This window comes from Melozone crissalis, unplaced genomic scaffold (assembly GCF_028551555.1).
Source record: "Melozone crissalis strain CALT ecotype California unplaced genomic scaffold, PUWL_Pcris_2 ptg000004l_1, whole genome shotgun sequence".
NCBI lineage: Eukaryota > Metazoa > Chordata > Aves > Passeriformes > Passerellidae > Melozone > Melozone crissalis.
Genome location: NW_026535782.1, coordinates 30,521,099 through 30,543,263, shown reverse-complemented (window position 1 = coordinate 30,543,263; position 22,165 = coordinate 30,521,099). Strand labels below are relative to the sequence as shown.

The 22,165-nt window shown below is 37.1% G+C and overlaps 1 protein-coding gene across 3 annotated transcripts in view; it reads right to left on the bottom strand.

Annotated features, from left to right (window-relative positions):
* The window catches only part of SYT1 (synaptotagmin 1), a 333,762-nt gene that overhangs the window by 209,347 nt on the left and 102,250 nt on the right, over positions 1–22,165 (bottom strand). For all 3 annotated transcript variants that reach the window (XM_054271868.1, XM_054271852.1, XM_054271860.1), the window contains one exon: positions 5,130–5,191. The gene's annotated coding sequence lies outside the window, so the exon portion shown is untranslated. The remainder of the gene's footprint in view (positions 1–5,129; positions 5,192–22,165) is intronic.

The following is a 22,165-nucleotide window of genomic DNA, read 5'->3' as shown; positions in this document are numbered from 1 at the left end:
AAAGTGCATTGCACAACAAGATTAAGAGTTAGAAACAAAAGGGAAATACTGATTAAAGCTTGCTCTCACAAAAACAGGAAAAAAAAAAAAAGGAACACCAATTTACCCCCAAAAATCATGAAACACTGCAGATGTCTACTAATTTTGTTTGATTGTATTTAGAGATGGGACCATAATAGCAGTTACCAACGTCAGCAAAGCTGCATTATGATGACACAGTATAATTCTTCTTATTGAGAGATTTTAATCACAAATATTTCACAGTAACTAAAAGTAAAAAAAAAAAAAAAAAAACCTAAACAAATTATCAATATCCCCATCCAAAAATAGGCAGAGCCATAATAAAAACTGCAGTAGCAAAGAAAACGTGACATTAAAATTTCTTTGATGTGTGGATCATAGAAGCAATTCATAATAGTAGCTTCTTGGAAGTTGCCTCAGTAATTGTGTAGAACTGCTGCAATGTTTACACATTGTATGACTTAATGCCAAAAACCAACTCTTTTTTAAATGGAAATGACATTTCTCTGAAAGAGTCTGATTTAAAATCATAGCCAAGTTGATATTCAATGTGATGTTTAAAAATAGCCAAGTACAGGAACAGAGAATGCAACAGAGGAGAATAAGGATGTTAACCCTACTGACTGAGGCTGGTTTATGAAATTCCAACAAGAAAATTACACTAATTAATATTTTGCTTTTGAAACCTAATGTGCAAAGGTGGTTAAAATCTACTGCCACAGCAGCAACCCAGGCATTTGGCTCCTACACTTAAGAAAGATACTGACTTCTTTTAATGTTTTTTGGTGGATGAAAAAGCAGTTGGTAAATACAGTAGTACTTCGGAATAAATATATATACACAGTAACATTGAAAAATGGAAAATATAACACAGATTTCCTGTTCACAATTTCCAAGTAATAGACAAAATATCAGGCAATATTCATTGAAGCCATTAAATGGCTCAAATGGTTACATTCCTAGCTGAGAAAAAGATGATTACATGACTTCTGGGGCACTTGGAAAACACATAATTTGAAAATGTGTCTAGAAAGGTATGTGTTTACCAATTAAAGAAAAAGTTTAGAAGCTGCAGAAGATAAATTAAATGGTAGGGACTAATCAATCACAGTACTAAAATGATAGATGACAACTAAACTGAAGCCCCAGGGAACTACAACTACTGAGCCATTTTGCAAAATTAGGCTGCATAACTAGCATACCTCAAAGCAGTACCAAATCTAAATCCATGTCAGAGATGTCACATTAAAAAACACAGGAATGATAAAAAGAAAAGAAAAATAAACTTCTGCAGCACAGAACTTTGTAAGCATATAAGTCATAGAGACTAGACTTCTCTGAATAGCCTTGACAAGATAACCAAAAAAGAAGCAATATAAACAACCTTTACATTATGCAAATGCTACTATATAATTTACCAGAAGTTCATACTTTCACTATGTGAGGAAAAAAAAATGAGTGAAACTAATTTAGGGGAAGACCTCATTAAAGACTTAAGGTAATGGAAACACTCCAATGAACAATTTTATCCAAGCCTGCAGTATATGCACATGAATTTTAATTTGTAATGACAAAACCTGTGACAAAATGGCAAAGAACAAGGAATGACGGCACTTCATGCTGCTTCTAGATCACTATACTGCATGAAAAATTGAAATAATAACATAAGGGAAGGTTATTGTGATTACTACAGAATATTCAGGAACCACAGGATCATTTCTTTTTGAATACTCATAAATTCAACTTTTACAACTTTTCCAAAACCAAAAACCCCTTCATTTAGCTCCTTTATCTCTGGTACATTACATACGTCTATATATAATATTGTAAATGATAAAATATAAAACACAGTAGCTTTTGAAATAGATATTAGGACAAACAAGGGTAATGTTGCATGCTCATGAGCTAATGGTAAGTTTAACATAAATTTAGCTTTTCTACAGATAATGGAGTCAAACTGCCCATACAATAACTTTCAGCAGGCCAAGCCTCCTCTCATCTGCTCACAGCAGAGTCTGGATTCTGGCCATCCCTCTCCTGTACCAGCACTGTGTTTGTGCAATCTCCTAATTTATGTCACATTACCTGAACTTGCTTTATCAAACAAGAGTAACAGAAAAACCTGTTATCAACCAGCCATCAATTATCTGCCACTTTGATACACCAAAGTTTGTGGCAGATGAAATCTGATTGCTGCTGACCATGCGAGGACAATGGACACCTTTTTTTGAACACATGTGGCAAGAATTTTTTCCTGTTCCTCAAAAGGTATCTGCAATCTTTTGCAATATCAAATACAAATGACAAAGGCCCTTGCACTTAAAATAAAGTTGGGAACATGTAAAACCCACAAAATATACTATACATTATTGACTTTTATTTTATCCTTTTTAAAATAAGAACAATATTGATTTTAATTTTATTTTCTCTATATGTGGGGAATTCAATCTTTTTTTGCCTCTAAGCACCAGATACTTATATTTTAAACTTGAATTAAAGTTGAAGGAAAAAAGGTATTCCGAAATAACTGCACAAATCCAATTTATCAAACCTACTTTCAGAAGAATGACTGGTTCCTTCATGTAAGAATAGCACATGTTCTCAAGGGTGTTGTTAGAAGGCCCAAAAGTACCATACATGAAGTTCCCTCTCTGGGAGAATGCACAGCCTGATCAAGCTGGTTACATTGTTCTCACTGATGATGGATGAGAGGTAAGAGTAATTTTATTTGTTTTATTATTCTAATTTCCCATGTATATTCCAAAGAGAGTGTTAAATAAATTTCACATTACAAATGTTAAATAACCACTGCAGAGTTTCATTTTTGTAATTATATATTCATTATATGTTAGATAATTTGTAGTTTATAATCATAATACCACGATTGATAAAATTAACCATGGATAATATGAAAAGGTCCTGTCAACCTATTCTGCCAGTAGAAGAGAGAGAATTTGTATGTGAAGGAGTACGAATAATAGTTGACAAAATTTTTCTCACTATACACAAATAAATCCACATTATTTTGAAAGAGCTGCCTGTGAGTTCTGGCCACTTGACACAGAAACACAACTGGGGAGAAGATCTTCAGAGTCTGCAGTACTGAAATTTATTTTCTACAAGAAGGTCTATAATAATTGGTTGATTTTTGTAAATATAGATCAGTTGAATTATACAAATTGTCTGGAATTGCTAGCATTTATTCATGTAACTACCAGTCACCTGCTGCCAAAACTTCAGATCCAGAGGGCGTAAAGCATAATTAATTAGGCTGAAGGTATCCCATGCATTAAATAACAACTTCCAAAGTTCCACTGTATCTTTCCACATGTCAAATAAAATTGCAAGACCTCACCTACATTACACTACATTGTAACCCTTTGTGAATTCCTTAGATATAGGCATATGGCATTATTCTATGCATTATGACCCAAACCCAGCAATAACGCTCTTGGTCTGCAGAATGTCTATCTGATACTAGAAATAGCAAGCTTAAAATTTGCCCAAGATCAGAAACATTCTGCAATGCAGCTCTGCCAAGAGTAAGAGGAGATGGCCCTATGTGGGAGATGAGAGCAGAAAATGTGAAGCTCGAGCAGACTAACTACGTGGCCAAAAATGGAAAGATAAAGGGTAAAAAGAGGCGTGATAGCAAGTAGGGAATATAAACCACAGGAGCCACAAGGGAAAGAAGAGAAAACACAAGGAAAATATGACTGATAGAAGAAAAAATGAAAAAAAAGTCAAAGGAATAGATAAATAGGAGTTTCGAGAAGTTTTCTAGAATTTTCTAGTACATGTGTATCATTTGCTATATATCTAGAAGATGCCCACAGGTAATATAGTTTAGTACAGTGTACAAATAACCACACAGGTTCACAAGGTTTCCTTGGATTTGTGAAATGCCACACATTTCCTTTCATGTTAAAGCCCATCATCAAACTTGTCAGCCCAGAGATAGAATAGGTATTTTTTTGCTATTGAGATTTACACACATTTTTTTTCCAATCAAGAATATTATTTTTATTATTTCTCAAGAAATATTGAAGATTTATTTCTATTCAGAACTACCCTGTCCCATAGACCAGTTTGGCTAAATGAATAGGGACTTAATATACAACATTAAAATTCCTTATCTTGTACTGCCAAATGTATATTCTAAGAGCAGAATGGTGCTAAAGAACACATTCTCTGCACATTACCTACCGTCCACAATTATCTACCTCAAAAAAGGCAGGTTCTATTGGCACCTAGCACAGAGGAACTGTTTTGTTGGAACTGTTAACAGAAATGTGTTAACACAAGTCCACCTGTTCTGGCTCTCAGAAGATATCACCACCTGTTAATACCCAGAAATGTGGTACACCCATATAATCAGCTACAGTTCCTGGGGCACACTACTTTGGATTGGCAGTGACAGCAGTGTCTGTGCTCTACTTTGTCATGACTGGTACTTCACCAGCAACCTAAGATATTTTTCTAGGGACAATGTCAATATTATCACCTACAACACAAACATGGCCCATTTTCTTGTCTCAGTAAGCAATCTTAATTTCTCAGTGTTTGACAATGCTGCAGTTGTCAGAGGCCAGTGCAGCCATGCACTGAGACTGGTTGCAGTGTGCAGTGAACAGCACAGCCATGACCAGGGCTGTTCAGAACAATGAACCAGTGGTTATGTGGTTAATACAAACCCATAAAAGTCTTTTGCTCCTACACCAACTCAGCAGGATCTGACTACAGCAGTGAATCTGTTTTTCTGCAAAATTTCACGTGTGAGCAAATGTTGGTGTAATATTGTTTTTAGTTTGCTACTGTTCAATTTCTATTGCAATGTATTTTTACTGAGAAGAAAAACATAATATTCTCAGTGTGAGCAGCAATGAAGGCACTTTATGTGGATTACCTGGGCCTCTTACCTGAGATGATTACAGAATTCGTAAAAGTCTACCCCAGTGAAATGAAACTAAGTTGGATACAGGGCAGAGATGTTCCCTGCACTAATTTCTTCCACTTGTTGGAAGAACTGCAAATGTGAAAGAATAAAAAAAAATTAAAAGGAAGTGCAAGTCATGTTTAGCTTTGGAGTATATAAGTTGGTCACTTACTGTTCACAATAGAGAATGTGTGCTTAACTCTCTTCTCTTTGTTTATTCAGGACTCCACGCTCCTGAAAGAAAAAAAAAATACTTGTGTTTACCATCCATTTAAAATTAACTATCTAGTTTCATTTCTGCTACAGAAGTTTGCCATTTTCAAACTTAGTTTTGGCTTACCCTAATATTTAAAACCCTGGACTTTTGTGAAAGCACCCAGCAGAGAAAATTTGTATCATCCCTTTTCCTTAAAAACCAGTTTTTCAGTCTTAGATACTACAATAGCAGCAGAGATGAGAAATCTACAGGTTCAGGGAACAAATCTCTCTTGAAACCTCAGACTAAATGCCAAGCATCCTAATTTTATCTGGGCACCTGCAGGCCTCCCCAGTTCCAGGAAGGTGACAGGCTTTCACATTTCTGAGGCTGTCAATCCTCTCATCAAAATCAAATTCTCATGGTGTATTAGATCTCAGCAGAATTACCCCATTAGACTGAAGAGCCAAGGAAGAAAGAACATAAGCCTGCAATGACAGCCACAGCCTCTCTCACCACTTTTGGAGGAGACTGGAACATGCTGCAGAGGGGTCTTTGATGCCTCACTCCTGCTGTTTCATACAGGAAATTTGTACGGTAAGAACTGAACACAGCACACCAGCTGCTTTAGCCTTTCTTGGCCAGGTTACAAGCATCACAACAGAGGTGAGTTTTAAGGTAGGATTTGAAGGAGCACAGCATACTGCCTTTGCAGATTTTACTATTAACAATCTTCATTAATAAAGGCTGCTTGAGAGAAGGGAGAAAATTGGAACTGCTAGGCAATAAGGGTTACAATAAGGGCAACATTGGTGTGAAAGGGCAAGCACAATCAAGCTGTGAAGGCATTAACTGTGAAGATGACCAATTTGGATGCAATTAAAATATTGAGCCAAATACATAGTTACCAAGATAGACAGACGTATTTTTAATTTTACATCAACTAGAAAATGAAAATGTTGTTATCTGAAACTGTCAGACTACAGCACACCAACACTCATGCTGGCCTTTAAAAAGGCAAATCATGATTCCATCTACCATCTCACTCCAATCAGCAAACCATCTTTCATGACTCAAATCATACAGGACTCAAACTATAACTAATTATAAAATCTAATTTCCCTTTATTTCTGTATATTTCTGTCAATATTTATAACATACCAGAAATCACTCATCTCATATGAGTCTACTGAAGAAACCTGCTAAGCAACAATTAAGAACTGTTTGGAGCTGAGGGTTATATAATACATTAGTCAGAAGCATTCTAGTATTTTATGTTATCAAGTTTTAAATGTTTTTGAACCATAGGGATCAGCTCTTCTATCTAACAGCCCATTTTCTTATGTCCTAGACATCAGTGAGGAGCTAAACACTTAAAATGGTGCAAGGTTAGCTGGACACTGATGTGAAATCTTATTCTAAAGGGTTTAGAATAGTTCAGATGCTGGTGTAAAACACAGCTGATTTGATTCCCACAGTTTGTGACTCATATCAAATATCAACTCATGTCAATAGCCTTAGCAGGCCTCACCTCACTTGGTGCTCTGTATTAGCTGTATAAAATGTTCTGGTACAGACCACGACAGACCTAATCTGAACTACTGTACTCAAACATCTCTGAACGGGTTCAACCAAAACTTTCCCTCTTGCTGTCAAGTCAAGTTTTCCCAAACAGAGGGATTTGAAATTCAGAAACACTCAGAAAGAGGGTTCAATAAAAGAGCCTCTAATCTCCACCTTCTCCTGGGGCTCAGAGCCAGGGTTTTGGTTCAGGGCCCTGTGTATATCTTGCATTTGAGCAGAGGTAGCTGCAAGTGCCTCAGAGAAATTAACACCCAGAGTCGCACCTGCTCTGTGGTGCACTGCCTCAATCTTCCCTGTTTCTCTAAGCTGTCTGTGTCAAGCTGTGCCATATTATTACTGAGCCTTTCAGGAGGTTCACTGCTTCCTTCTGCGGCAACGACAACATAGAAAGGAAAGACAAATGTTTACTATACTACTAATTGTAAATAACTGAATAAAAATACAGGTTATGCACCACAGAAGCAGATTTACGTGAGCCTATGAATAAGCGTGGTGCTGCATTAAGTGCAAACAGAGACAGCCTGCCTGCTTCTTTGAAGCTCACAGTCTGAGTTTCCAAAAGATATGAAAAATGTAATAGACATCTGGAATAAGTAAAAACCAATCAATAAAATTCAACAGTTGTCCAGGAAACTAAATACCATCACCCTTTGCAAGGATTTGCAGAGTGAAAATATAAGGAGATAAATAAACTAGAAATATTTGCATTTCTAGAGGAAGATGAACACATTACAAAAGAAATTCAGCTGTGTTTCTATCACTTACTATTAAACACAGGCAATTTTTTTATTAGATGTGTTCAAAGATTAATTCGTTCACCCTTGGTTATGGACTCCTGTGGGTCTTCAGTGCAGGAGATCCCCTGCAGTGACAACTATATTTTCAGAGCTACAAATAGCATGTGTCAGGGCTAGTAACTTCCAAGGCTCCATTTTCATTTCAATATTTGCAAGAGAAGACGTTTCCTGATGAAACCATTGGAAATATCAACAGAAACACATTTTGATATGTGCGACTACATCTTGCAATATCCCTTTGAAGTGCAATCTATATTTAACAAATGTTATCTACAGAAGATACTTTAAGGCATTTAATTTCAGGGTACATACTCATTTAAATGATCTGCAACTTTGATTCAGTTAGCAGACAGCAAAAGAACAACAAAGCCTTTTTTCATTAATTCTAAACTCTCTGATCCCAGTCACCTTTATGGTAACCAGTTATGGCAATAGTCCCATTAAACTGGGGCAGGACTGGAGCTCTGAAATAAAACCAGTTCAGGCAAAACCACTGTATTTAAGATTATACATTCATATATGCTCATGAAATGAAACCCTACTCCACTGCAAGGAAGGAAGTCTGCAATTTTTCTCAGGAAGCCCTTGTTTAACTCATACAGAAACAAAGTGGATTTACATTTATTACAGGTGGCAAAGAACATTTTTAGCATCACGGAATCATGGCAAAAATAAGCCCCTTTTATTAGATGCTTCACTTCTCATAGTGAACTGTGATACAAAAGATGAAAGGGAAGTTGCATGGTAATTAAAAGATTTCTCAAGGTATCTTAGGCCATCTGCAGTTTCTTTATTCCATTACTATTTTTAAAACCAGGAACAACTATGTGATCTTTTACAAACTCCATGAAGAAAGAATTTTTATCTGTTTAGGATTATGGGCTAAACACTCATTAGTGGAGCATATGGCTGTTATTTGAGTACTATTCTTCCCTCTCTTCTTTCAAACAGTGAGGAATAATTTTGCAAACTGAATCTCTGTACTCTGGAGTAATAAAGAGCTGCTAATATATCATCATTATGGCTCAGTGACAGTTCCAGAGCACAACTGGACAACATTTTTGTCATGAAGGAATAAAAGCTCTAGAAATCAGTTTCAGGAGGGTTTTGGTTTTGACAGAGCTGAAACTTAGCCCAGGTTTGTTTACTTTATTGATTGTCTTTCAGACCTGAGGACATCACTTATGTGGCATATCTGGGAGGTTTGGAATAAACTATCTTGAAATTTTGTGTGGCAAAATGAAAAAATATAAACTAAATCTCCAACAAAAATCAGCAGGCATTTAGCCTACTGAATTTAGTAGCACATCCTCAAAACACAAGCCCAATAGTCTTAGAAGTGAAAATGGGTATTTCAAATTTTATTCTCTGCTTTAGAATTATTTATGAGAGAAAACCAGATTAATTGAAAGTGGAGGAGTCCATTATGAATAGACTGACATCCTGTAAAACACACAACTGATGTCTGGAAAAATGAGGCTAGCATTCGATTATGAAGTTTAAATTAGCTAATAACCAGTACAGAGTCTGGATAATTTCCAGTTGCATAATGTGCAACAAATTAATGTATTTTGAAACAAAATGCAGTTGCGGGCATTTATTAATCGTTTCACATATTGAAACAGAAATTGTCATACATTATGAACTTTACAGTCCTTTATCATATGTATATTTCACTATTTTATGGGCTTAATTTGCTTAGCATCAACTTTTACTGTGAGTAACATTGATTTTGTCAAAACCTCAAATAAGTCACAGAACAGATCTGAGGATTACTTCAGAGGGGATTTAAAGCACACACTGTGAATCTCTATACAACCACCACTTAAAACACTATCCGTTCAGGCCCAGATGGATTGCTATGGCAACAGAATCCCAAATACCAGGTTTGTAACTAACAAAAATGTAAATTATTTGTGAACTCAAGAGTTGTCTCTCTTGGACACCCTCCTATTCAAATACCAAGCCTTATGGCTAGAATACAGAGAAATGGTTGATATGCAATTTCCCCAGCCCAGTGAGCACTAATCCCAAAGGATTTCATTAAATCTTTTGGCTTAAATTTTTATTCTTGGAACACCAGTCAGCAAGCAGGGATTACATTAAAACAGGCACTATTGAGGTCATTACCGACTGAATTCAGGCCTGTAATATAACAAAACAGGAACTAATTTTAAATATACCTCCACACACATCCCCCCTCCCCCAAAAATAGCACTGCTCTAAGTTACTGTATACTTGGGGACAGCACTTTTTCCACTCACATCACCATCCTTCCTCCTTGCCTACAGGCAATGATGGAGAACAGTACTAAAAAGTAAAAAACAGAAAGACGTTATTTGCTAAAGAGGTGCACATCTCATGGTAGAGGTGACTGTGCATAAACAACTGAGATGCAGAACAATGAATATAAGGAGGCTCTGCAGCCTTTGATATTTTGTAAATCAAAACCAAGAATAAAAACTTCTCTAGCAAATGAGCAAATCAGAAGAGAGGAAGTACTTATTGGCATTGTTATTGCAAATTTTATGAACAGTCTGCTAAGGGAACAAATAGTGGTAGGAAAGCCAAACACTACTGGAAAGCCTCTCAGACTTTATACAGAATGTGGTTAACACAGTGAGTGTCAGACAAAAATCAGTTCTCAATTTTGGACTGTGACAGTCCAGCTTGTTTTAAAAGAAACTATGGCTTTAAAAAACCCAAACAATTCTCAGGTGTGTGCCTGGCATTAGGGGTCACTGTACATAGACAGGAAACGGCAAACTTCTGACTGTAAGAGTTTGTTACCAGATCCAATGTCCACTCAAAACTAGAAGGAAAAACCAGGACAGGGGTAAATTTGTGGAGATGGGTAAATATGGAGGAATGCTTTTGCTGATAGAAAGGAAACAATTATTGAAACAGAAAGTGCAAGAGATAAAACCAAGGCATCGAGTAATTTCCTAAGACAAGGGAGAAATTTAGAGCAACAGAATGTGAAGAAGATAGTGGTTGTACCATACACTTCCTGAGGGGCAGAAGAAATTCCCCCATCCTCATTCATATAGATGAGCATTTGCTCAACACAGTACACAAAGACAGACGGCCTATTTAGGAGAGCTGCCATTTGAACAGCCATTTAAGTTTACAGATATTAACTAGATTGCATGCCTTTAGGTCTCAACACACAATGTTTAAGTACTTCAGAATACAGTTTACCAGAATGCAAGTGCTGCATCACTGTGGACTGTTGTCATCTTACTGCAAAAGTTCTATACCTTCTTGGTGATTTTTCATGGGCAGCTCTTCACAGCACTCTTTCTTCTTCACAGTACAGCTAAAAAACTTCAGCTCTCTCTTCAACCAGCTAACCCACTCTTTTGTAGCACTCTTCTTCTTATTGGACACAGCTGTGGCCTATTAGGCTCAGGCCTGTTCCTAATCTTTGGTGACTAGTACAGCTGCAACTCCTCAGGTGGGACTACCTTCTACACTATTTTCTTACATTCTATCCCCCCACAGTGGACACTAGAGACAAAACCTAAAGTATTTACACCCTGCTTTTCTCTGTCCATTTAGTCTGTGGCCTGGCCATTCCCACCCTGTGATCCCTATATTTAAAGGTGACTAGTTTTCAGCTCTACAGATTTCTCTACTTAGCAAAGGACTCAGCTCACTGTTGAACTTCTCTGGAAGTCCCTTTTACAATACGAGCAACAAAACTGTTTTTCAGCCTCTGCTCGCTTGTTTTGAGCTACCTGCCACCTAAAGTTGAAAGATCCTTCCCTGTAACTTTCTCAGAATTTCAGTTCTTAGCAGAACCAGGTGTTTCAACTCCTGACTAGCTTTCTCTTGTTATTACCACACACCTCCATCAGACAATGCTGTTTCTGTTACACACAACTCACACACAGGCAAGAGCAGCCCCTAACCCTCAGTAAGTGCCAGCTGCTCTTCAAACGCCCCTGCCTTGCTCTCCCAGTTGCATGATGCTTCTCACATTCTCAGATTCTTTCTCCTACCAGTACTGCCCAGAACATGCCTTGTTACCCTCTTTGGTTCTCAGTCCTGGTGGGTTCAGATCTCTTGTTGCCCATCAAAAGCATCTTCCAGCTTCTGCTTTATCCTTACACTTGGCTTGATGTTAGAAGAGCCATCCACTCTCCTAACACAACCACACCTCGGTCAGCCTCAGAACCTCATGATCAATAAACAATCATATGAATCAGTAGGCACCAAAAGATTCTCTTTTCAAGGAAGAAAACCTATCAATGGTGATGATATGGTCAGTGACAATACAGTCACAAATGGGTATCTGAATCATCTTGAGATGTTTTAAGAATCTTATGCGGCCAAAGGAGCATCAGAATCTGGGGCAAGAACAGCATTTCCTCCCTCCAGTAGCTATCCGGGACAATATATATCTCTTCTTCTACTAACACTCCTCTCACTGTGAAGCTACTGTAGTCCTGCTTTATAAAAGGGATGGTACAAGTGCCAGCAAAATGGATGCACAGCAAATGTGACACTGACTTCCAGGAGATCTTTGCATGTAACAGACCATTACAGTAGATAAGTTGGATGTGTCCACACTACGTAGGGACACCTCAACCACTATGTTACATCTGCCATGCAGTATCTGTGGAGCTGCTCTGGAAGGAATCTTCCCAGTGTGCAGCTTGCCATTCTTGCTCTGTGATTGCTGGGTATGTCTCAGCCATTTTCCTACACAAGAGTAGATTAATCAAACTTTACATGGCACTTATTTTTTTCCAATTTCAAATATGGACACATGAGAATACCAACACTTATTAACAATAAAAAGCCATAAAAATTTCATACATCAGAGTGAAGCTTCATTTTTAAGTGAAAGTTTTCAAGACTTCAGCTGAAACAACTACCACTCATAACATGGCATTCCATCAAATTTAATTCCAAATATTTTCAGGCTTTTCTAGACAATAAGATATAAAGCTACAATTATTTATGAGACATGTTAGAAAAAAAGAAACACAGTTCTCCATAAGTTGCTTCATAACACTATTTAGACTAGGCATCTTGGATCACACGAAATTATAAGAAAATAGTTCCTAGCAAAATTGGTTTCAGATGTCATATTTAGGTTGCTTGTTACAGATATAGACTAAGACTTATTTAGAAGCACAATGGAGGTTTTTAATCAGTCTCCTAAATCCTTCCTAGAAAGATAACATATCTTTACATTAGTAGATACACACTGAGGTGCATTCCAGTGTTTGGAGATTCAAAATCTAATTGCTTTTATCACAGGACGAAAGAACCTGCTGCAATATCCACTGCAGGAAGTGATTATACGTTACATAACAGAGCTGATCTTTTTGTTCTGGCATGAGAGGTTTTATTTATTTATTTATTTATCTCTCAATTCTGCTTTATGAAAATGTACTAATATGGGTAAGCAATTCACCCATAAAATCTGATAGTGAGTGCCAACACCTCAGCAAATTAAGCTACATAATCTATGGGTGAGATGTACCAATACCCTTTCCATATTACACTAGAGAGGCCTACTGCGGCAACAACTTCAGTTTCTCTTGGCCTTTAAATGTATTCCTTCAAAGGTAACTTTTTAAATAAAGAGAAAATTCTATGCGGACTTACTCTGTAGCTCATCTGGATATGTACACAAAATGCATACGGATGATAATGTACCACTGCTATAATGGCAGCCCACATTTTCTGTACAGTAAGTTTTATTCGTGCCACTGTTTTCTTCTAATGGAAATTATTTCAAAGAATGTGAAAGTCTACCAAGTCTAAATAGAGACAAAACCAAGTTACTGCCTACCCCCTCCTGTACTAGTCCAAGAAGTAATGGACTACATGCTGATCAGATTTCTGGTAAGCAGCAAAACAAATCCCATAAAGACAGGTACATCACTTTCCAAAGCTGGTACCCTTGATTTCTCACATTAATTTTAATGTTGTTGTTCTGCATCCACCATACAACAAGCCCTTTTGCTCCACAGCAACTGCTCTCTGCTCCCTTTCACCTTTTTATAACGATCTGGGTGCTTCATATCCCAAGACTGCTATTATTAAACTTCATGTGCAATTTCACTAATCTCACAATCACAGCTGGCTTCTCCTTTTCATTGAGCTACACTTCAAACTACTAGAGTATGAAAAAACTAAGAGAATGGAAACACACCGACTTAAATGAAGATTTTTTTGGCTTTTTGTTTACAAGAAGAGATTATATTTTGTAACTTTCTGTGGTCAACAGGAGCAAAGAATGAAACACTCAAAATTAATAATGAAACTGGACAGCACTGAGCCCTTGCACTGGCACTAGACTTCATTAATAACAGGATCATTAAATAAAGTAAGCATACATGAAGATTTTAAATGTTTCTTTTCAGTTACAGCACATAATATTTCATCATCAAAAAATGTTTCTAATCACTCTGTTTAGCATTAAAATAACTTCATCGTAACACCATAAGAGCAAGCAAACATTTATACTAACATTGATGGAGATACTTTATAACCTTATGGATAGATGATTAGTATGACAAAATTATGAGCAATTATTTAAAAATAAAATGTTTCAGCCTCCAAATTATTTATGCTTAAAAAAAATAACTGTGGTATTTGTCTTTGAAACATTTATGACAAGAATGGATTACCATTATGAGACCGTTTTATAAACATCACAAAGTCTGTTGGAAAAAACAAATTCATCTTATACCATGTTCTCCATCTTCCTTAGCATGTAAGAATATTAGATCTCCTTACAGTCAGTAAAGAAAACCCCAAAGTTGAGCAATCATTAAAAATTGTATCTCTTATTTAGTACTGTCCAGAACACTACTTTCCCAGTGACTGTCATTGTGGCATACAGGGCTGTCTCCTGGAAGGAGCTGTATGTAGCATCACTAAGAGATGCACTGACCAGTATTGCTGGTCCTCAAACACAAGTAATGGGTTGACCAGTCAGTAGATCTTTCTGGTTCTTCAGCAGTTTAACTTCTGCCTAGACACAGAGGCCAACAAATAAACGAAACCAAACAAAAGAATAGCAGACAGATGCACTGCACGTGCATAAAACAGGTGAATGCCAAGAGCAACACAAACTGGAGTTTCTTGTCAGGTTACAACTTGCTGAAGGAACGTGTAAGCTAAGTGACAAGAGTGAACACGGAGTGACATGTAACAACAGCCTGTGGAAAGTACGAGGTGGGCATGTAAGCAGCTGCAGCTGCAAGTGCTACTGCAATTCTCAGAAGCTGCAAAGTCAACTCAGCAGCAACTGCACATTTCAGTAGGAATGTCTCATGTCCCTGAGATAAATGGCTGCCAGTCTGGCTGGCTGTGTCAGAGAGAGAATTTGGCCATTGGAGCTCTTAACCAAGCACAGGTACCCCAGAGTAGTGTGTCTAAGCCATGCTGCTTTCCATAGTTAGAGGCACACAGTAACATCCTACCTGACTACCTTGGCTTCCTGCCCTGGTCAACTAACAGGGTTGGGCTGGTATCTATAGTGAAGTTCATCTTCACATTTATAGAAACAGAGTTTTAACTAGCCTATAGCTGCTGGTATTTGGGTCTAAATTCATTATTACATAACATCCTCTAGAGATACAATTTCCGTATCTTAAAGCTTTTCTTTGCACGTTATGTGCACGTGCCTGATTTTGCAATACTAAAGATCAACTGAAGCATCGTGACTTTTTTCATCTTAAAACTACAAGCAGAAACCTAGAGACTGGGGAATTGAAGCAGGCCTTTTAATCACAGGTGTCACTCTGAGCTGCGACAGAAGAGCTTAACTGCCAATCCTGGCAGATTACATGCAAAGATATTATAAACAAAAAGGAGGATAAAAGACAAGTGGTGCTTTTGCAAGTCTTCATAACAGTAAAAAAAGGAAGCATCAAGTCCACATTCAGCAAATCTGATAGCCTAATCAAAAAGCAGCACATCAGGCAGTGCAGTGTTGATGTGCAGATGGCTAGGAACATTAAAAGAGGTAGTTATCATTATTGTTCCTTACGTATTTGAGAAAAGAAAAGACATCGTGATATTGTATTTGCCTATAAAATCAACTTCCTCAGCTAGACATTGCCAGAAGGAATCTAATGGAAATGTCTATTTAGTGAAAATCAAATAATTACCTTGTAATTACCATCTCACGTGTCACATTTAATGTTAGCAGCTCTAAATCAAGGAAAATTCAAAACAAGGTCTATTTGAAATCCTTAAAAAAACCATATGGGCAAATATTTTAATTGGGCTACTTTTGCTAATGAAGCTAAGTATTCCACATAGCAATATTTCTCCCTTTTTGTAGAGCCAAATGTTAACATAAACCACCCTTTAATTTAATCTTCCTACCCATCTTGACAAAACCTGCTTAATTTTTTGATTATTAGATTCTCTGAAATCCAGCTTATTTGGACCAAACTTCATCCACTTCATAAAAACTACTGATTTGCACTCAAATAGCACACTGGAGCAGTCTGAAGGAAAAAACCATTTGTTCTGTCTCAACTGATGTATAGCGTAATTTTCTGAGATTCTTTCATTGCAATTTGCAAACATATTAGCTAAGTCTATGAAACAAAAGCAATCTGTACTACCCGTGGCCCAGAAGAAGCAGAAGCAGAAAGTTAGAAAACATAACAAATGTCTGAATCATCTTGAGGCAGGGACATACTCTGCCTCAACACAAAACATCATTATCCAAAATGTGCCTCATCTATTTTTCTGACAAAGGAAGCCTGGCCACTGAACACCTAATACTGAATACAGTCTTAAAATAGGCTGTATAAGAGTTTTAAGGAGGGGCCTAGAGAAGGCAAACTTACCCTGGACTAACTCAGGAAAGCAACACTGCAGTTAGATTATGGACTTCCAGTCCCCTTGTCCAGTTCCTGCAGTTCCACCCTCAATTCTATAGTCACACTAGCCACCTGTCCCAAAAGAGGAAAGCCAGTTAACACTGACAGGCTGAAGTTCTCTGCTGAATAATCCAATGCAGAATCTAGCAGGTGCCACTGAACACATTGCAATATTGCTGCTTCTCAAACAAAGCAGATATAAGGGAATACACTGTGGGCAGGAAGGAGAATGTAAGTGCAGCTTTGATAAGCAGCCAGATGAGAGCATACCTGCACTCACAGATAGGAAGGGACAGCATAATAGACACTGTTACACAGAATGATTGTTACAGCATTTCTCAGCATGGATTTTAAACAAATCAAGAAAACACCACATGATGTATCTAAAATTTCATTTCAGCATCTGGAAAAAAGTAAGTATCTGTTAAAAATCATCTCATTCAAGGAAACCCTTAATAGGAGTTTCTGTAAAAAGAGAACTTGAAATTGCCTGTCAACAAATCAGCAGATGCCCTTTCTGAACCTGACAGGTACTTTTTGGCATTATTGTAATGACCATAAGTACCTTGTTGCACAGGGTAGAATCAATTGCTTTAATCAATTTCTACTATCACTTATGAAGTATGCAGACAATTTTCTAATCTATGCTTTGCACTGACATAAAATATGCAAATTCAGCATACTCAGGCAAAGCTGACTGTCAATGTATTTTCCTTTTGACAAAAATCAGCATTTTGCCCATAAGGTTATAGTCCTGTCTCAAGAATAACTGAAGCAAGGGCTCTTCAGCAAAATTGATTCTCCTAAAATACAGTAACACAATTCACAGCAGTGTCAGTCTTCAGTAAAGTTCTATGATACATTGAGATTTCAGGATGCAATGTGAAATGCTGCTTTATGAACAGAACAACGTGACAGCTTAAAACAGGAACATCATGGATTCATTCAGGCACATCAATAAATCCAACGCCTGTCTCTGTCAACTATTTTCCTTCTGAAAGCTCTCTGTTCATATATCAGAAAATTCAGGAGATTAGAAAACAGCAAGAGTAGGAGAAAGGAGAAAATAACAAAGAAATCAAGTATCTCCTCCTCTGGCCCTGGTTTCATTTGTTCATTCCTCATATGCCTTCTCTTCTTCTCCACCTTCTCCTTAAACTAAAATGAGCATCTAACAGAGCTGATAGTTGCCATTCTTTGCACCTAAATAGTTCCTTTGAGCATACAGTAAGAAACTGTCTTGAAGTACTTTTATTCTGAATCTTGCCACACTCACAAGAAATAGTGAAAAAAGAAGCTGAGATATTAAATTACCATAACTGCAAAGCAATTCTTGCTTCACAAAAAATCCAGATCTGCTTGTCTTGCAATTTGTCCAGCACTCTCTCAAAAATGTGAGTTTGCAATGAGACAGAACAACAGAAACAGACCAATGTGATGTTTGGTGTGTCAGCTGCCATCTTCCATGCCCATTAAAGATAGTACCCTTATCTTAGCTTGTTGAAAAATACATCTGATTTCATTTATAGCTCTGCAAATATGAATCATAAATCATTGGAAGAGATCACTGAACATGTTATGAAAAGCAAAGAGGAGTCTTAAGAGGTAGATTTTGGAGAAATGTGGCAGGCAGACTGATACTGTTAAAAAAAAACCCAAAGAAAAAAAAACAGCTGAAGAAAGTGGGAAGTATCTGAAAGGTTGAAGACTTGACAGTATTTGGCACATGACCAGCACTGTAAGCAAGCAGAACAAGACAGAACAGGGAAAGAAAGCAGTGCCTGGATACCAAAAACCCCTTGTTTTGCTCTAAAATATTTTAAGGGAAATAGTAAAGTCCAGCTATTCTTGGACCAGGAAAAGCATAATAAAGTAGGAAGCTGAAATCATCTTACATTAGTTGAGCTGAGGATTCCTTGAACTAAGTATTTCTTTTCTTCTTTCCACCTTACCCCACCATGCTGTTATTGTGGAGGTGAATGGAATTAGTGGAGCTAATACAGGGTTAGAATTCAAGAACTCTAGAGATGTAATCCTGGATTGGTCTCTGACTTGCTCTGGTACCATGTTTGTGTCACTGTTGAGTTTCTCTACTAATAAAGCAGATACAGTAATATAGAACTCATGAAGGACCTTGCAGGATTCAAGTGTGCAGGATTTTGCAGGAAAGCTGCCAAATTTAAGTTTCCTGCAGCACTTAAATGGATCAGCCTACAGGGACTGGGCCTTAACTTACATCTATAAAAATGTAAACTGCAGTAGGAGAGAATCAAGACAACCCTGAGTGTTTTTAAAAATCTTACCTTTGCATTACTAAACCACATGCCATGGGGACTAAATGTTTGCACTTCTGGGACTTTGCTTAATTTCCAGATTTATATTGCAGGGTAGCTGAAGTTTTCCTTTGGCCCTAACACCTTAAGATTGTTTTTCTAAGGCATTATAAACAGAAAAAAAAGACCACTCTCTAAATATCCTTCACCATTTTGTTTTAAAAAGTCTTTGAAGCCACAAGTGCCTCTTACTGTTCATGTGTAAATGGCTCATCACATCTGACTCTCTGGGCAAGGTGGTATTACAAAGAAACAACATGTCCCATAATACATTTAACGTGGTTCAGTTGCCACTGCTAATAACACTGCATTTATCCTACTAAATCCCAAAGTATTATCTTTTCACCAGCATAGGAATTACTCAGGCAAAACTGAAATATGCTCTTAAATTGAGCAGTTTAAACAAAGATGAAGGACCAAAGGACTGCAAGACTGTTAACAGTATTTTCTGGATTGTTTAAATGTAATAAAGTAAATTCAGCAACAATTCTATATTCTTCACTGTTCCATGTTTCCCTTTCACAATGAATTTCTTTTTGCTTTTTTTTTCTCTTGTTGCACTCACTGTGTTACATAATTTCAAATATCAATATAAGGAATTCCTTGTAGCCCTAAATGAAATCACAGTACCTTATGTATAAGCACTTATCTGTATTTGTAGGTGTGCCTGCCTTTGTCAAGCTGTATCCACTCACACATATATTCCCTCTTTATTTACCTAGCTTCCCCAAAAATCAAGGTCCAACTCTATTGTATATAGATGTTCTGTATTTACTTGAGAATTTTTGTTTACAAACTATAGCACACCAAACAATAACTAACTGGATTAAGTTAATACCCATGTTTATGTCAGAGATGAATTATATTCTCTATCTGTTTAAAAGGTTGAGACAGAAATATTTACTTTGGATAACAAGGTACAGTTATAGCAGCATGAGCATAAAACTGAATAAACACATTATAAATGTAATTATTTTAGTCCCTGAATATATAAAAATGTATAGCATTTAAAATATGATGCCATGAGATATTACATGAAAAAATATATATTATCAAAGGATCACCAATAACAGATCATCCATATCTAAGATAATGGGCTACAGAGTCTTGAATTACACAGGGGAGACGTAAGATGAGCCCAATTTAGATGCCTCCCTGGTAGCAGTAAAGAGATTTATAACACTCTGTGCAAAAGCAGGGAGGCCTTTGACACCCAGGATGCTCAAAATACCTTCAGTTAGATCAGTGTACCATTCTGAAATAACAACAAAACACTACAGAATTTATGGCACAAGAATAACAAAGGAAGATGGTGCATTCCAGCCTGGATACAGCACACAGAGACTGAGTTAGAGATATTCTTTAACAGGATACTATGCTTTTATTATGCCCAGATGCCTTCTGAAGTCTTAAAAAAGTAACTAAAATAGATTTTTGATATTTTTAGATATTGAAAGATACTGTAATTGATAGTGATAATTACCTTGGTAGGAGGCAAAAGGCCATGCTGCAGCAGTACACGAACATCTCTTTTGCAAGCCTGCTAAATATATTGATTTGGCATATTCTGTGCCATAGACCTGTTTATTAAACACAGCACTTTACTTACACTAGTCTTCCAAACACCAGTAAAAAACTTGGTGTCTGAGTCTTCTGATTTTACATAGTACAGATAATATATTCCTGTTCTTTTCCACTCAGAATGAAAAGGGTAACTCATTTCATAGGAGCCAGAAGCCAAATAAATTATCAGCTGCCAGTTACTGACTAGGCATCAAAAGTATATTTGGAGACAACACTATGCAGAGAAACATGAGTTCGATCTACTCAACCACACAGCACAGCCTTCTGCATGAAGACAGCTGCAAGGGTGGCAAAGGCCACATACCACCTGAAGATAAAAAGGCAAGACAAAACAGAGTCAGGTTCAGCTGGGGCAAGAGCTCCTCAATGCTGACTGAAGACTGATATGGCCTGAAATTTTTGGTAGAGCATGGAAAAAAACTTCTGAGAACTACAGTAGTAGGATTACTACAAAAAGTAGATGATCGGATTTGTTGGTTTTGGTTTTCTTTTTTTTTTGTTTGGTTTTTTTGGGTTTTTTTTTTTGTTTGTTTGTTTTGTTTTGTTTTGTTTTTTGTTGTTGGGACCATCTAATTCATATTCCTGCTTAGTTCAGCCTACCTTCTTTAAAGCAAAACCAATGTGGCTTTGCTGATTATGTGTAGTTTTACAATTTCCTTCATAACCAAGCCTAAGACATCAATATTGTTTGAAATGACAAAGAACGAAATGACAAAGTCCCAGGACTTTCAATACTTATCGAGAAACTGTATGACAACAAGGAAATTAATTTCCCCAGTGCATGGAAGATATCACCCTAGGCACCAACTTCAGCCCTCAGCAAACACAGATAACCCTGGAAAAACCTCTAGGCTGGAATGGCCTTGAATATTCTGCCGAGACAACAAGTTGCAGAACACCTGAATTTTTTCACACAAGGAGTCAAAAGGCACCTAAATCTCTAAGCCACTGGAAGGCTGTAGGAGAGCTCAAGAACATCCAAATGTCCTTAGGCTTTGCAACAACAAAATAATTTGTTAGCTGAAAATACCCAGAGCCTAAGTATGGTGGGGCAGGACTTTTTAACTTTTTCTACTATATGTGGGATGGAAGGGAAAACAGAGCTGATTATATTAGCTTTGCCCTTGTACAGTAATCATGGAGCTTTTGTGAGTTTTTATACTGTTTTAACTGGAAAACAGAGCAACCAGGTGGCTTCACCATTTTATATAATGAGTCAAGAAAGCCAGTCTATGCAGTTTTCATATGCCATTACACTGCATTCCAAAGCATCCTTCATGCCTCACAGTGGCTCTCTTTGTTCCCTTCCCTACATAATACTCCTCCTCATTTATAAGGAGCTAGAACATGAAATGTTTGGTTTATTAGATTTATGTTTGGCAAGTTAACTTCAATCACTACTCAGCTTTAAACATTTATGCTTCCCCCCAGATCAACAAATATCTATTCACTTCATATTTACCCCGTTTAACATGATCAGAAGGATTTTCCTATAAGATGCTGAATTTCCTAAACAGTAGCAATAGCTTGTGAAGAGGTAAAGACACTCAGCAAGACGTTTAAGCACACAGACAACTACTTTTAGTAGTCAGGAAACCTTTGAGACTACTTCTGTACTCAAACATATGTTTGTGTAACTGAATCAATGAACAGTACTCCCAGTCAAGCTAGAAGAGAGACACAACGGTAAAATTTGGTGGAAAAGGCCCAGATGGTTTCTGACAATAAATCAACCATAAAAATACAGGATTTTAATTAAGCTTTGTTGTTTTACTCAGGGATGCTTACAGTTTTGTGTTTTGATGGTTGCATTTTAATTTAATTCTGTTTGTGGACGAAGCATGCCCCGA